At 44.6% G+C, this 9863-nt stretch overlaps 1 protein-coding gene across 1 annotated transcript in view; it reads left to right on the forward strand.

Annotated features, from left to right (window-relative positions):
- Positions 1–2110, forward strand: part of NPHP4 (nephrocystin 4) — a 124794-nt gene extending 122684 nt beyond the window's left edge. Inside the window, exon 39 of the transcript XR_005559678.1 lies at positions 1296–2110. The gene's annotated coding sequence lies outside the window, so the exon portion shown is untranslated. The remainder of the gene's footprint in view (positions 1–1295) is intronic.
- Positions 2111–9863: the final 7753 nt, after the last annotated feature.

A 9863-nucleotide genomic window follows, 5' to 3' on the forward strand; every position in this document is an offset into this window, starting at 1 on the left:
ACAAATCAGGCTGCACACAAAGGAATTCAAATCGAGACTTTTCAAAGCTAAGCACTTTGGGCTCAGTTGCCTAGCAGCAGCAAGGACAGATGTGAGGATCTGTCTAAAGTTAGTTCGGGCGAGTGCGCACGCTGGTGTTTCGCTCCTTAATCGGGCCCGATTAAAAAAACTACAACACAAACACACACACACACAGAGACACACACAAGGTTGTCGTCAAGCTTCTGCGCGGAGCTGTTTAGCGACTGCAAATTTTGCAACCCTGGAAAGTCACTGGAGAGTTTCGAATCCAGCACCCTGTCAAAATTACACCTGGGGGAGGGAAAAAGGAGGGATTTTGTGTGGGTGCGTATGTGGGTGGGTGTTTTGCGACTTGTTAAGCGAGTCACTGCGGTTGTTAAATGAATCACACGGTGGGAAGGTGGCAAAAAGGGTTCACGTAAACCCAGGACGCTGCAACCGTCGTAAGTATGAGTCAGTTGCCAAGTGCCCAAATTTTGACCCTGTGATCACAGGGAGTCTGCAGTGGTCGTAAGTGCGAGGATTGGAACTAAGTCAGGGGGAGACATAAATAAATAAGGTGAAAAGCAAATTTGTCCAGCCGGTCTTGGAAACAGGTCACGAGAAATTGAGATGCAAATTCCAGCCTGTTTCGGAGGAGGCTAAATTTAACCGGATATTTTTACAACAGAAGGTGCTCCCGATGATAAATCTCAGACTCGCCTCTCGCCCTGCGATTCCCCGAAAATCCAAGTCCTCCACATCTGTCCGGGCGCCACTGGCTCCCTCCTCTTCCAGGTGCAATGTCGGCTTCGGATGTCTTCCGATCCTTAAAAGCTTGTGCAGGCAATCCTTGGCTTAGCAACACTTCCTTTAGTGGCTGTTTCGGAGTTACAACGGCCTTGAAAAAAGGGACTTTGGGCCGTTTTTTCACACGACCGTCGCAGCATCCCTGCGGGTCAAGGGATCAGAAAATTCACCTGCTTGGCAACTGCCTCGGGTTTGTGACGTTTGCAGTGTCCTGGGTTCAAGTGATCCCCTTTTGCGACCATCTGACGAGCAAACTCAATGGAGAAGCCGGGTTCACTTAACAACTTTCCTTTTGTTTTGTTTTCTTTCACTCCTTTTTTCCTTTCCTTTCCTCCCTCCTTCCTTTCTCTTTTCCTTCCCTTCCCTTCCCTTTTCATTTCCTTTCTCTTTCTCTTTCCCTTCGCTCTTTCCTTCCCTTCCCTTCTCTTTCCTCTCCTCTCCTCTCTTTTCTCCTTTCTGTCCATCCTCTTCTCTCATCTATCCAGATGGTTTTCAGTTCCCTTCCCGCCTTCTACTGCACCAGCTTCCTCGCCCGATTTCGTATGATCTGCGCGTCTCCAAAGTCTTCTCTGGCCTCTTCATCTAACTCCATCAAAAGGCGGGCGATTGTCATTCACGGGAGCCAAGGAAGGACAGGGAGACGCCGGCTGCAAACACCTGATTGGAATACTTGTTTCTCCCACAAGCAGAGAAAACTGTGTCAGGCCCATTGTTGGTTGTGTGTGTGTGTGTGTGTTTTTCCCCTTCTTTCTCGACGCTGTTATGACCGGGACTCTTTTCGCCCACTGCACAGACTGGGAAGCGACACAGATGCTTATATTTCACATCAAGGTTGAAGACGAAACGCCTCGGTTTTCTGAAAGGCCAGGGCAAGTCAGGCTTCAGCTGGGATTAGAACACAGAACCTGGAATGATCGGATTGGAAGGGACCTTGGAGGTCTTCTAGTCCAACCCTCTATTCGAGCAAGAGACCCTGGACCACCCCAGTCAAAATGTCCTCCAGCTTCTCCTTGAGGACCTCCAGGGATGGAGCACCCACAACTTCTGAAGGCAAGTCGTTCTTCTCACCGAGGGGCCAGGGGGAAGCGGGACTCTCTTGACAACTTGTGTTCCTAATTTAACAATTGCAGGGAGTCACTTCACAACCGTGTCCGGAAAAGTTGTCAAATGGGGGCAAAACTCACTTAACAACGGTCTCGCCTAGCAACAGAAGTTTTGGGCTCCACCGTGGTCGTAAGTGGAGGCAGGAGAGACCCAGCCGGATCCATGCAGAGAAAAACAATATATAATCTTAACAAGACAAGCCCTGTCTGAGGTTTCTTGGCAGCCTTGAAATAAAGCCGTTTGGGCGTCTGGGGAGATGGGTGACCTTCTGCACGAGAGATTCGTAAGGGCTCCAAGATGGATGGATGGGGGACTTGCAGGCCAGAAGACAAAGTGTGGCTGCCAGGGCTGTTTTTGTGTTATTTTAAAAGTGCAGCCCCCTCAGAGTCAACAGGGAGGGCCTAAGGAACAGCTGGAGCCTGACACGGAGCACGTTTGGGTCTTCACTGATCCAGCTGCTGAGATCCAACGAAGAGCAACAGGAAGAAGAACCCTGGCGACTGCTTCCAAGGGCAGATCCTGCAACTGTCTTGCTCAGAATAGCCACCAGCTTAGAAAGATAGAATTGGAGGCTGGAAGGGATCTTGGAGGTCTTCTGGTCCAACCTTCTGCTCGAGCAGGAGACCCTGCCCAAATGACTGTCCAGTCTCTTCTTGAAGACCTTGAGTGATGGAGCATCCACAACTTCTGGGGGCAAGGAGTTCCACTGGTTCATTGTTCTCACTGTCAGGAAGTTTCTCCTTAGTTCTAGGTTGCTTCTCTCCTTGGCTAGCTTCCATCTGTTGCTTCTTGTCTCTTAGTTGCAGTTCTAAGTCAAGGACTATCTGTAAATCTTTACCAAATTCCCTTTAATGGCAATCTTATCGTCACCTGTCATTTATGTTAAGGTCAGCACAATTTGCTAAGAATTAACAGCCCAAACAAACCCTATTTTGCAGGAGACACTGCTGCCTATTAAATTTCGTTTTCAGCCACCTGGTTATCACTTTGATTGTGAGTAACCTATTTGTATGCAATCTTCTTTTACCGTTTTCATTTTTATTCTCGGTTCAGCTTGCACCGGATCGTATTTTATCCTATTTTATTGCTGTGGGAATAGCAGCCTGTGCTATATTTTAATCCATCACCACACCGTGTATTTATATTAATACGAGTCATAACTTGCCGGCTAGTTTTTCAAAGACTTTGGTCTTCCAGAGCTTATACTATAAACGTAACGTTTTAGTTACCTTGCTCAGAGCTTGTATAAACTGATTATTGGGTCATAGACTCTGTGTTTAAAACGTTACACTCGGCTGAGCTTTGGACCAAAATAGGATAAAATTGGAATTTGAAGCTGGCATCTCGGCCAGACTTAAAGCAAAACAAAAAAAAGATATTAATTGGGGATTTCCCCCCGCCCCCCCAACCTTATCTAGAGATACGACAAACATATCTTGGTCTTTATCCATCCTCATTCGTGATGGCACTTTTTGCTATCTGATAAATGCAGAAGGACCAGTAAGAAGTCCTGGACAGGCTGCAGAGAAGAGCAACAAAGAGGATTAGAGGACCAAAGGCAAAATCATACAAAGAACAGTTGCAGGAATTGGGTATGTGTCTGGGCTTACGAAGACAAGGACTAGGGGTGCCATGATAGCAGTCTTCCAATATTTGAAGGGCTGCCACAAAGAAAAGGGGGGGGTCAACTTATTCTCCAAAGCCCCTGAAGGCAGGACAAGAAGCAACGGATGGAAACTGATCAAGGAGAGAAGCAACCTGGAATTAAGGAGGAATTTCCTGACAGTGAGGACAATTAACCAGTGGAACAACCTGCCTCCAGAAGCGGTGGGTGCTCCAACACTGGAAGCTTTTAAGAGACTGGACAGCCATTTGAGTGGGATGGCAAAAGGCCTCCTGCTCAAACAGGGGGCTGGACTACAGGACCTCCCAGGTCCCTTCCAACTCTTATGATATGCTCATCATTCAGCTTTAAACTCCCCTGAGTTTAAACCAACATCAACGGGAATCAGCCTCACAGCTTCCATCATTTGCAAAATAAAATTCCCAAGCGTCACTGCTGCCCAGATTTGAATTCTGGAGTAAAAAATAAAAATTAAATAAAATCCAATTGGGGAGGGGAGTGGAGGGGGAGGGCCAGTTCTAATTTTAGGATGTCCAATTTGACCCGAAATAGCATCTTTCCAACCGGGGCTAAGTTTGAAGGCCGCCCAGAGATGCTGACGTGGCTTTCCACCATCTGCGGGCGAGCGGAGAAAGGGGGGAACGTGTCAGAGCCGAGAGAAATGAGAGAGAGAAAGACTTTTGCTGGAGGACATGAAGGGCTTGAAATATCATCCAGCCTTTCCCGGGCCTTAAATATCGTTCTGATCACCCACGGTAAATTGTGGGGATGTTCCCATCAATAACAAAAGGGAAGACGCAACGCCTGGTGTGTGTTTCCCTTTCTTTGCTCGGAGCGAATTTTCATTCGTGTCTGGAAATTGATTTTTTTTTCCCGCATCTGGAAGGACCATTCGGAGTTACTGATATAAAAGTGGCAGTGATTCACTTAAGAACTGCATCAAGAAAGGACATAAAGAGGGGCAAAACCCACTTAACAACTGTCTCACTTAATGACAGAAATGTTGGATTGTGGTGTTAAGTCGAGGATCAGTGGAAGGGCTTCTCTGCAGATGTTGCTTTTAAAAAGAGACTGGACAGACTTTTGTCCTGAATGCTCACAGGGGGTTGGACTAGAAGACCTCCAGGGTCCCTTCCAACTCTGCTGTTCTGTTATTCTGTTACTCTGTTGTTATATTCTCAGCCTCATCTTTTTTTAAAAAAAAAAAATCTAAACATTTGCATTGCTTTCCTGCTCTTCATAGCTTTGGGGGAAATGCAGAGCATGCACTGGGAGATAGGAAGGCCCAGGGAATCCTGGCTTGCCTGGTTTTGCAAAGGTTTCTGCGCTCCTGGCTGACTCTCCGCTTCTGCAAATAAAGCAGGATATAAACCAACAGGGAAAGAGAGAGAACAGGAGATGCTATATGCCTCTCCACAGATGTGGGAAGCTGTATTGATATTATACACAATCCCAGGCTAGCTGGGGATCCACTTGGGACACAAGGGAGAAAGAAAGTACTGCAGAAAAGAAAAGAACAGAAAAAAAGACTCACCTCTTAATCAATCAATCAACTCCCTTGATCAATCTACCGATTGCAATGTTACAATTCTGGAATTGACTGCCGAGAAGACTCGCTCCACGGGACACAGAGGCTGAACTAGCGTCGCCAATTTTTATTCGCTTCTCCAAATACAAAATAAAAAAAAAAGAGAGAATTGTGGGAAAATAAGGAAGGAGAAAGAAAGGAAGGAAGGAAGGGAAAGAACGAAAGAAAGAAAAAGGAAGGAAGGAAGAAAGACAAAGAAAGAGAGAAAGAAAGAAAGAAAGTTGGAAACACACCACTTGCAGCCAACGTTCATTTACAGTCAAGTGTTTGAATTTTGATGCCACAACGGTCATAAGTGTGAAAAACGCTGTGACTTTGGTCACTAAACAAACTGTTATAAATCAAGGACTGCATGTATCAGATTTGCCTGATCACTTTTGCAGAGACGGAGCGGGGGGATGATCCCCCCAAAACCACAAATACATTGCATAAAATTGCCCCCCTCCTCAAAATCACATTGGCAGCCCCCCCTTTTCCTGAAGAGGCTAAATGCCCCCCCCCCCGTTAATTTTCTCCTAAAGCCTGGCTGAGCTGGGGCTGTTTGCGCCGGCCCCTCCTGCCTTCCTAACAACAACCGGGGTTAAAAACAAATGGGCTTGTTGTGTGTGAGTGTGTTTATGCAAAGCTCCAAGTCCTTTAAGGATTCATGAGCTCTGCCTGTTGGAAAAAAAAACATGCTTTTTCGTGCCTGGCTGCAGGCGCTTTGCTTCCGATCAAGCTTTGATTTCCCTGTCTGCATGTTCTCAAACTCCGGTTTATTGCACAGCACAAGCTCCCTTTTTATTGCCCACGTTCCCTCGGCTAGGCTCCCCTTCCCATGGCAGGAACCGACTCTCAAGTCATTGGCTGGGCGCTGTCGGAGAGAACAACCATTGGTGGGTCAGGATAAAGCTGTTTGCGGCAGCTTCACACAAACACACACAAACTGGCCACAGAGAAGAGCGCAACACAGGGTCAAATCTTGCAAAAATGAGGCTGAATGGCTAGGATTCGCCAGACAGGATTGCAGACTCCCCTTAGGCAAAGTTTTCCCTCTGTGGAGGGCAGGGGGTCCTCAGCTTATGACAATGATGGAGGCCCAGATTTCCATTGCTAAGCAAGACAGTTGTTAAGGGAGTTCTTATTCTCCCTTCTCATTCCCATCTCCTTCCTTCCTCCCTTCCTTTCCTTCCTTCCATCCCTTTCTCCTTCCTTCCTTCCATCCTTCTTTCTTCCCTCCCTCCCATCCCCTTTTCTCATTCCCATCTCCAGATGATAGACAGACAGACAGAAAGATACAGAGACAGATAGAGAAACAGACAAAAAGAAAGACAGACGAATAGACAGACAGACGGATGGATAACATTTTTTTTAAGGGCGCTTTACTTGTACTTTGGTTTCTAAAGCTCTGCTGTTTCTGATGGATCTTCAAGCTAGTTAATTTCAAAGAAAACGTGTTTGTTCATTCCAGGTTATCTGCCTTGTTTTGTGAAGATCCAGGAGCTGATCCCAGAAGCTCTTCTCTTCCTCACTGAAGTTTGACGGTTATCAAAAGAAAACGTTTAAGTGGATTTAAAAGATGAAGCCATCATCTATTTTCCCAAGACTGAGCTTTCAAAAAACAAAACAAAAATGGATCGTTTTCAGGAGAGATTGACACACTTTTTAAAGTCTGAAAGTTTCCAGGAGCAAACAACACTGTCAGTGCTTGGATGGTTTATTTAGAGCCAAAATTGAGTTATTTATAGTCAGCTGGTGGTTTAAAAAGCAGTGTTGTTTGCTCAACTTGAGGAACATCTCAAGAACATTCCCAGATCGTCTCAAGAACAAAAGCCTTGTCTGCAGGATCAACCCAGGTGGTATTTGTGACATATTATGGGTTTTTTATGTCCATGTGAACAGTTGAGAGATTCTTTTAAAAAAAGAATAGATTCTCAAGAGAAGTTTGAAGATCTCCCCTCTGATCCAACCATCACAGGAAAGTTGGACACATCATTCAGAAGATGCTCCCATTAAAACACCTTGCTCTTTGCCCTCAAACTTCTGAGTGTTTCTCATCCTGTTTTTACTGATATAGTTTTGCAAAGTTACATCAGAGGATAAAAGGAAAGTATAATAGCTCTCTAGCTGAGGGCTTGCTTCATGTTCTGACTTCTGCATTGTGAGGAACTCAAAGATGGTGGAGAACATCTGGAGCAGAGAAAGCTTAAGATCTGCACCCCGAAAGCCAGGTGAAGATCAAAGAACAAAAACAGAAAGAAAAATCTCATATAAAAGGGAATCATCACCAAGAAAAGTCACATAAAGATAATCTTGTATTACAAAAGCGGTTGCAGCGAAGCTAAAACTTTCAGTTCAGTTCAGTTCACATCAACTCAGCTCAAATCAACTCAACTCCATTCCATTCCATTCAATCCAATTCAATTCAACTGAAATCAAATCACTTTAAATCATTTCAATTCCTATCAAATTTTTATTAGGATCCGGAGACCAACATAATAAAGAAAGTGGGGTACAGTCAGTTAAAAACCATTGTTACATACACTTTCTGTTTTAATGTATTTTTTATAACACTTTGTCATTTTGCTTTAGATCTGGGTGCTTTTTTAATTAACTGGGGGAGATTTGATTGGAAGGGGGTCAAAAGTATGGGACATCCATTTATGGGTGACTAAGTTTTTGTTGTGTCCACACTCAACCAAAGCCCTGCTTCCAACTTTATTTCTCTGTTTATCAAGATGTTATCAAACGGTGTAATTACACAGTCTCTTTTGAAAACAAAACAAAACACACTGTTATTTGCAAATGTAAATATGTTTACACTGAAAAGAATAATATCCTATTTCAAGCGAGGGAGGAAAACAAGTGACAGACAACGTTGGTTTTACTCGGAATAAAATAAAAATCAGTGAGGGAATGAAACGTTTTTACAGTTAATCAAAGTTACTCGAACTTACAACATTGGAAAAAAATTATCTAGGACTGTTTTTCATACTTATCCCCAGGTTCATGTAATCATAGTTAGATGCTTGGCGACCGACTGACTACCTGCATGTCTGTGAGATAATGAATAAATAGCTGTTGATACAGACACACATTTACACATACATGTATACATGTTTACACACATGATACAGGCCATTTTGGGAGGGATTTGACCTTGGCATCAGTGTAGTCAAGAACAGCGAAGTGATTTCCTTGGAGAAATTATTTGTGGAAGACAAAATAACTTCAGCTGCAAAAAAAATTCATCGTACAGGTTCTCTTAATCTTGGAAAGAAGTGTCAAGATCAAATTCCCTTCCATTCATCTAATTCAACAGGGGAAAGTTGCAAATTGAAAATGACATCATTGCCACAATGATGTTGTTATGCAAATGGGGCAGCATACTTGAGGAAATTGTCGTGAAGGACACTGCTGGTGTCCTTGGCGCGATGACAATCCTGCACAAACTATGTGAACCACCACGAAAGACGGACGAGGAACTGCCTGGTCACTCAGGGTCCAACAACTTGTCTGTTGTTTGCAGGTGATGTTTAGACAAAAAAGAAATTGGCTGCTGCTAAATCCAAAGTCTGTTAAATCAGGTGGTCCGTTAAATCAGAAAGTCACTCTATGGGGCATTTTCCTTGAAACGGGAAACTTAGAATCGCTTCCTGCTTTGTCTAGCTGGGCCATTTTCTTGCCTTTTCTAACTCCGGCACATAATATTCTTAATATTTCCCCTCCCCCAATTCAGCCCACCCCAGGTGGGATTTGTACCCTCACACAGCCCCCCCCTCCGGTTGCCACTTTTCCTACCTTGGCATTCATTTACTCACAGTGTCAAAATTGAAAATGAATTACCTTAATCAAGCTTGCGTCAACGCCACCCCCCACCCCCCCACCCCGGGGCTAATAATCATAACGTCAAAAACAAGATTAAGCCTGTTAATTTTCACTCTCCTTTTTTTAAAAAAAATCCTCTTTCTTTGTGGTGTCTGTCTGTGTGTGCGCGTGTGTGCTTCTTCACACATTGTATTATTATTTTTTGGGCACTTTAATGAGATTCCCTGGTTTGGTGGCAATTCGTTTGCACCGATTGTCTCATTCTTCATTTTTGTAAGCCTAATTGTTTATTTTTTTCTCTCTCTCTTTCCGTGAGATCTCATTAATTGAATAACCTTTCGGCTGCCTCGCCACACACCAACAAATTCCTCTGGATATTGTGTGTGTGTGTGTGTGTAGGATATTTCTCTAATGGGACACCTTTGAAGAAGGATAGGTTCCATCTCTGTTCTGCATTTCGCTCCAATCTAGGAGCATTTTTTTTTACTCATAAAGGTAAAAAAGGATACATGTAGTGTTATCTTCATTTTAGATATCAAAAGGGTCTCTCTGTCTCTCTCTCTCTCTCTCTCCCTCCCTCTTTCTCCCTCTCCCTCTCTCTCTCTCTGCCCTTGGTCTGCCAGTCCTCTTCCCCCCCCCCTTTCCTCTCTCTCTTTCTGCCAGTCCTCTTTTCCTGCAATTCTCTCTCTCTCTCTCTCTTTCTCTTTCTCTCCCCCCTCTCTCCCTCTCTCCTATCTGCTGCTCACCTGGCCAGCTGGCTTCCAGCTGTTCTCCAACAAGTTCAGGGTAGGCAACCTCGACTCTTTTATGACTCATGGACTTCAACTCCCAGAATCCCTCAGTCAGCACAGCTGGGCTAGCTCTCCTGCTCTTCCTGCTTCCTGCAGAGACGCTGCAAAGGGAGGCGGCCAGCCCTAAAAGCTTTTCAGC

The sequence above is a fragment of the Crotalus tigris genome, unplaced genomic scaffold, assembly GCF_016545835.1.
Source record: "Crotalus tigris isolate CLP2741 ecotype Arizona unplaced genomic scaffold, ASM1654583v1 scf7180000020588.15403103151:6194809, whole genome shotgun sequence".
NCBI lineage: Eukaryota > Metazoa > Chordata > Lepidosauria > Squamata > Viperidae > Crotalus > Crotalus tigris.